The 7,622-nt window shown below is 40.4% G+C and overlaps 1 protein-coding gene across 1 annotated transcript in view; it reads right to left on the bottom strand.

Annotated features, from left to right (window-relative positions):
- Positions 1-4,249: 4,249 nt before the first annotated feature.
- Positions 4,250-7,622, bottom strand: part of LOC115096830 — a 219,963-nt gene continuing 216,590 nt past the window's right edge. Inside the window, exon 6 of the transcript XR_003858151.1 lies at positions 4,250-5,377. The gene's annotated coding sequence lies outside the window, so the exon portion shown is untranslated. The remainder of the gene's footprint in view (positions 5,378-7,622) is intronic.

The following is a 7,622-nucleotide window of genomic DNA, read 5'->3' as shown; positions in this document are numbered from 1 at the left end:
AGTTTTAAATGCAGAATACAAAATGTAAAAAAATAATTTATTTTGGGTGATCGATGATTATAATTTCAGACACTGTTAGGTCCATTTCAGTGATCTCTGACATTTTCACATTATGAATCACCAGCGCCAATATATGAGAATCACCATATAATTAAACTTGTGTGACAGTAGATTAAGAGAATCTGAGAGTTTGCTTTTGCTTTTAATTTTTTAGATATTTTAATCAGTACATTACCTTAAAAAAAAGGAGAAAATAGATACAAAAATATATTTGTTATAAACACTCTTACATAAATCATTCTTTTCATTAATAATCAGAAAAACAAGTATATTTAATTTCCATTTTTAAACATGGTGGAGATGAGCATAAGCAAAAGTAATAGACTAGCTCTCTTTATACAAACAGAAATAGAATGGGAATATTAAATCCTATGGTACAATTCATCAGAAAAATAGCAGAGGCTTTACATACTAGAAAATAAATGCTGAATTGGCCAATCAGTAAATAATCTAACTCCAGGACATTATTTCCCAACCCTGTCCTGAAGTCTTACCTAACCAATCTGGTTTTCAAAATATCCACAATGAGTATGCATTTGCACATGCAAATCTCTCTCATGCATTGTCACTGTGGATGTCTTGAAAACCAAACCAGGTAGCCACGCAATAAACTGGGCCCACGGAAAACACCTGAAACCTATACCATGGCTACAATATGCCACAGTTGTTTTGGGCTTCTAAGCAGGAAAAAATAAAATAAATCAACTGAAGAAAACTGTATGGTGTTCCTTGTGATTAAAAAAAAAGATAACCATAGTTTTATTACTCCAACATCCTTAGTCCATTGGAAAATTTTACTGAAAGAGGACCACCTTCGGGGAGGTTCTGGACAATCATCCAGTTATTATAACATACAAAGCAGATGATAAATATCTTCAAGTGTTTACAGCAGAAAACATTATGAAAAAGAGTAGATTACAAAGTCAGCTTTGCAATTGTTTATTTTATTTGTTTGTTATGGTACCACAAACAAATTAATATCTTAACAGGTCAACTGGGTGGACCAAGTGATCATTTCCTATTGATATTATCTGTTTCTATGTTCCAGTTCTTCCCATAGGCAAAGTTATCATTTCTATGATTTGAAAATTTGCTGTGGATGCTGGTCTGCAATTATAAGTCCAGGACGTATGCTATTATCACCCTACTATAAAACTATAGCTGGGAGGAAGGGGGAGAAGAGACAAAAGTGTGCAATTCTTATTCCCAACCATAAAAATATGGATCTGAGACATAAGCGTAAAGCTTGGTAATGCAAGAAATGGCTAAGTTGTCTGTTTCAAGCAAAAAAAGGGTTAAATATAATATAGCTGCTTTAACATTCAACAGGACCTGATGTACTAAGGCTCTTCTCCCATTCTAAGGGGTGAATTTTAAAAACCTAGTGTGCGTCAAAGTTAGGAGATACGTGCAGAAGTTGAGCCAGTGCGCGCCGAACAGATTTTAAAAGGCGCCTGCGTAAGCTCACATCTCCAAGAATGCGCAGAAAATTTTCTTCTGAAAAGGGAGTGGGCATGTGCGTGGTCTGGGCGGGACATGGGCGTTCCAGGATTTATGAATGAAATACTTACGCACACAAGCGCACGCCGGGGTCCCCTGCCGCGTAATTTTACTTTTGCTATGGATGATGTGTAAGTCCTAAACAAAAAAACAAAACTAAGCTAGTCAGTAGGATTTGAAGGTTAGGGGCTAAAGGGGAGGCTAATTAACTAGGGGGTTTAGGAAGTTTATCTGGGCGAACTGGGGAAACTGGTAATTGCATCAGCATGAATGTCTACTAAAATCCCCTCACTTACACGGTAGAGGCATTTGCGAGCACATGCATGCATTCATATAGAATTGTGCACACATGTATGCGCATACAGTCTATTTTAAACCTGCTTGTATATATGCGTGTCTAGTATAAAATGACCGCAATCTTTGGCGCAAGCTGGCCTACACGCATACATGTACACCTGCATGCCGGTATCAAAGTTACTGTCTATGGCTATGGGAAAAGACCTTAATACATTGGGTCCTTAGTAATGTGGCTCTCTAGGGCGTGTGTGTAGGGAGTCCGTCTGTTCATCTGTTGGAACACAAAGAGAGACTGCATCAGAGTCTCATTTTTTTCATTCAGGCAGTTGCATTGCAAAGACCAGAGTGCATCAATTAGGGTCAAAAGTCCCTCTATTTTTTATTGTGTGTGTGTGTGTGTGTGTGTGTGTGGAGGGGGAGGGGGAGGGGGAAGGGAGATCTGCCCTACTGTTGGGCACATAATTTTAACAGTGCTATTTTCTCCACTCTCTCATGTCACATTAAAAATATAACATACTTAATGATATAAATTAACAAAAATGTTCAGATTGAAAATAAAAGTCTCTCTTTTCCCTTTGCTCTTTTGACTTGTCAAACTGTTGTCGGTCTGCTCTGCGATCTTGTCCGTCTTCTCCTGCTTCCGTTCCTGGTTCTCAATTCCATGCACTTTCCTTCTGTGCGCTTCTTCTTCCTTCTCCTCCTCTATGAGATCCTCCTGTCATTTTTCTTAATCTATCCCTGTTCCCATATTTTTTTTCATCCATCCCCTGTCCCTAACTAATTCCTCCATTTCCCACACCGACCTGTCTCTCTTACCCTCAGTCAGTCAGACATCTTCCTTTCCCTCTCTCGCTCTTCATTTCCCTTTTTTCTACCCATCTCCGGCAGGCCTCTCATGCCTCCTTCTATCTGTCCATTTGTTTTTCACCCATCACTTTGCCTCTTCTGCTCCCAGTCCTCAAATCTTCCTATCCTTCACATGCTCCAGCCCTCTTCACATTTATGCAGCCGGTTGCTATTTCATTCCATCCTTTTTCTTCCCATCTCTTCTTGCAGTTTCCTTCGAGTTCCTCTTTCATTCACATATTTCAGTTTTTTTCTTCCCATGCCCAACCTGAACTCTCATCCCCTTTCTCCATGGTCTTGCTAACCCCCTTCTCTGTCCATTCATCTTTTCCATTCATCGTAATGCCTTCCCCAACCTGTTTTCATTCCCTCATCCAAAATCTCTCCCCATTTCGCCATCTCCTCATTACTCCATATTAGGAGTGTGCAGGTCATAAAATGTTCTGTGTCACATCATTTGGGTTCAATTTTTGTTTTCGTTAATGTTTTCCCTTTTTTTTTTTTATATTTCAGAAAGAGTGTGCACTATGGGCCAGTATAACATGCGCGCGGGCGTAGATTTGTTCGCACAACCCGGCGCGAACAAATCTAGGCCCGATTTTATAACATGCGCGTGCTGCCACGCACATGTTATAAAATCCAGGGTCAGTGCGCGCAGGAGTTGCACAATAGTGCAACCTGCGCGCGCCGAGCCGAGCAGCCTGCCTCCATTGCCTTCAAGGCCGCTCCGAAATCAGAGCGGCCTCAGAGGGAACTTTCCTTCTGCCCCCCTGCACCTTTCCCTCCCTTCCCCTATCTAACCCGCCCCCAGCCCTAACTAAACTCCCCCTGACCTTTATTGAAGAAGTTACGCCTGCCTCTGGGCAGGCGTAACTTGCGCGCGCCGGCTCTCCATCCCCTGGCATGGTGGCTGTTCCGGAGGCCTCAGTCACGCCCCCGGAACGCACCAGGCCGGCGCCCTGCCCACGGCCCCGCTCCCGGAATGCCCATTTTTTCAAGCCCCGGGACTTACACGTGTCCCGGGGCTTGCGTACGCCGCAGAGCCTATGCAAGATAGGCTCAGCAAGCGCAGGGGGAGGCAGGGGTAGGTTTTCGGGGGTTGCGCGCATATCTTACGCTCGCAACCCTTTGAAAATCTACCCCTCTTTCTATACAATGCAAACTATTTGCAAAATAGTGTGCCCTTGTTCCGAATAGTACACTCTTCAGAAATAATGCAAACTAAAACACTAGTTTCAGATTGAAAACGACAAGAAATGACAGATGTCATTGACATTGTCTATTTCATTTCAAACGAATGCACATCCCTACTCCATATATCTCAACTACTCACTTTCTCTACTTATTCCTTCCATCTCCCACATCCTTCTCATCCCTACTCCCCTCAGTTTGACCCCAAGATCTCCTCTATGCTTGGTTTCCTCTTCCCAGGTTCTCCTTAATCTTCTCTTCCCAGTCCACATTCTCTGTGCACTTCTCTTTCTCCAAGTCCTCCTTGCTCCTCGATACCCACCTCACCCCAGGATCTCAAATTTACTAGCTCCTCACCTTCCTTCTCTCTGATGGTCTCACCATAACTCACTCCATTTCCTCTTCTCCAATCCCATGTATTCCTTTATCTTTTTGACCTTCTTTCCTACTCCCCTACCTCGCTCTGGACATCCTGTCCCTCTCCCTCTCCCTCTCATCCTGGTCAGCAGGTATGCAGTACTTTACCACTTATTATTCTGCCAAATGCCCAACAATTTTAATATCTTAGTGGTTTTTGAACTGCACAGGACTCCTTGCATTTTACATAATAATGAACAAAAGATGTAAGGAGCCCCATGTGATTTTAAAACCCATGAGGTTGCTAAGATAGTTGGGTAGCTGGCAGAGGTTAAAATGGTAAAATACTGCACTCCTCCAGCCTGGGAGAGAAGAAAGAAGGAAAGCACAAGGATACAGGTTGAGATCACTGGGAAGGAAGTGCACAAACAGAAACCATGAGTAGGAGGGATTTAAGCTGTTTGCAGCTTAGAGAGAACATTGGTTAGGGAGGCATTTTGCAATCAATGCCCTACAATTTCATTTTGCAAGGAAAATCTAAATTTTCAGCTTTGATTGCTATTTGATTTTCTAAAAAATGTTTTTAGTATGTTTTAAAAATTATGAAAGTGCTATTAAATTCAATGTGGGCATTGATGTCGGTCAGACCAAGGTGATGACCATCAGTGAAACATACTTTAAACAATCTCCCCTGTTTTTATTGGCTATTCTTGTTCTCTGTTTAGTTTTCGCTAATCACACATAGCTGTTCATTTGCAACTAAAATCCCACTTCTCAAAGAACAGCTCATTATTGCACTTAGGAGAACCACCCCCCGTAATGGACTGTTTTACAATAAGCAAAAATCCTGCAAGATGCCATTTCTATTTTGCTCAAAGCATGCTTTCAAGAGGTCACAAACACCTTGAGAAAAAGAATTCACAGCTTTGTCTCAGTTAATCGGCAACTAATGTCAGCATGGCCCAAAGCCTACACGGGGAGGTCAGTTCATTTTCTGCAGTTGATCCAATTCAAACGCTGCTTTTACTAGAAAAATATGTTTGAAGGAAAGAAGGGGAAAGCACTACAAAAATGAAGAGGTCTAATTTTCCTATTCTCCCCACCACCATTGCAATTTCAGAATAGCCTGTGAAAAAAGGAAAAAAATAAGTCTTGCACATGCAGTAAATAGGTTAAAATTGACAATGTGCCTTCAGAAATAATCACTGCTTTATATATATATATATATATATATATATATATATATATATATATTCAATATTTTTTAAAATCTACATTCCACTTACCTCAGTTTTCTAGTTTTAATATCATTGTTCATTTACCACCTACTCCCTTCCTAATATCAATTTGTATTAGCTTTAGTGCACAATACCATTGGCTGTATTAAGATGCCAAAAGGTATATAAAAATGGCAATTCTAAACAAATGTGCTATATATGAATACAATAAAAAAAAAATTAAAAAAAAAGACCTGTGTCTTCTTTTTCAAATTAAAGTGAATTAAATTGCAGGGAAAAATATTATATATAAAAATTAGTTTTATCTCAGTGTTCATTAACAATGTCACCAAACACACTTAATAGATGGGAAAAAGCCAGTTCATACATTTAAAAGGTTGCTGCAAAGCTGGCTAAGATGTTTTAATCATTACTGGCAAAAACCATGAAGTTCATGCCCATGTATTTAAATTGTGGCAGCAGCATTCTTGAGATGTTGAATCTATCTAGTCCAGACTAAGACCTTTTGAAAAATGGTTTATATACAAAATAAATGTGGAAACAACTCAATTTTAAATGTTCAATTGTTCCGGCAGGATAATGTCACTAAGAAAACCTTCATAAGGTAATAAAACCCCAACAAGGTCTTTGTTTCTCCAGAAAACCAGGGAATCTTTTTATTTAGCATGAAACAAAACTTATCTGGAAAGCCTGCTTGATGATGGAGCTCTTTGAATCCTTTGTTGATATCCTGTTGCGAACATGGGGATGTTCTCTGAACCTAGCTTGATGGACTCTCTACCTGGGTAACATCGAGCTAGGTTGAGAGAACATTGCACAAATCTCATCTTTGGGTGAGTTTCCTCACTCCGAAGGACATCAAATCTTCACAAGAGTGTACTGTTCTGTTTGTACGTCTCACTCTGAATACCTACCTACTATAAGGGCCTTATAGATGGGCTCTCTCTTTCTCTCGGAATTGCACCAATTGTGGTACTTACCGCAAAGTGCGAAAAAGTTATTGCATTCTGCGGTAATACCTATGCGAAGCACTAAGTTAGCGCACTTTGCAATAAATAGGCTATTACCATAAAACACACCCCTTTTCCTATAGTATGTGATATTTAAGTGCATTTTGATAAATCCAGGCCTAAGATGGAGGCCCACCCTGGTCTCTCATTGGACTGAGCATCAACACACTATTAAAAATTACATTTTTTTGTAGTTGAAGAAGCAATTCAGCATTGAGGAGGAAATATAAGCATTAAAATCAATACTTTTTCACTAGGACACCATAGTTCTGAATGATTTAAACTTAGCCATTGAGTGGGAAGTTTTAATTTAAGAAGATTATTCCACTTCACAGTATGATTACCTTTTATTGATTTAATTGGAAGTCACATGATCTGGAGGGTGGGCCTTTTAATTTAAAAGGAATATCCATTACATCTTTGTGTTCAGTCCAGACCAGCAAATCAAAGAGAGGTAACCATTTGCAGGTATGGCAATGTTTTTGTCTATTTGCTTTTTGAAGCTTGTGTTACTAGCAAGATCAAGATTGCTAATTGTTAATTTTGAAATTTTTGGTACACTTCAGGAAGAACAAATTGCATGATATGTACCAGTTTATAGATTGGTAGCATTGACATAGTTGGAACAAGCATTGTTAAGAGATTCATCTGTTTTGGGAACACCATTCAATTTCTCAACAAGGATATCAACAAAGGATTCAATCAAAGAGCTCCATCATCAGGTAGGTGTTGCGCTGCATTGGAAGGGAGCGCTAGGGGGCACTCCCCAGCGCAGGACAAGTGGTGTATGTCTCTGCGGTGAGACAAGTCCAAGTCTGGGAAGGACACAGGAGACGAGATGAGGACTTGAATTGAAGATCAGACGAGACGAGGACTGTAACTGAAGATCAGACGAGACGAAGACTCAGACGAGGTCTTGGAAGGACTCTGACATGGGAGGACCCAGACGTTAAGGATGAGCAGGTGCAAGGAGCTCTGAACAAGGAGAGAGTGCAGAGTTCTGATTCAGATTCAGGTTAAAACAAGGTCTCTGAGACTTGCACTGCTGAGATCAGAAACATGGAAATTCCTTAGTGACCACCACTGGAATCCCACCGAGTACCCTACAGTGGTTGAGGACCAC

Source organism: Rhinatrema bivittatum, chromosome 8 (assembly GCF_901001135.1).
Source record: "Rhinatrema bivittatum chromosome 8, aRhiBiv1.1, whole genome shotgun sequence".
Lineage (NCBI taxonomy): Eukaryota > Metazoa > Chordata > Amphibia > Gymnophiona > Rhinatrematidae > Rhinatrema > Rhinatrema bivittatum.
Note: the sequence above shows the minus strand (reverse complement) of the source record. Positions and strands in the feature narration are given on the sequence as shown.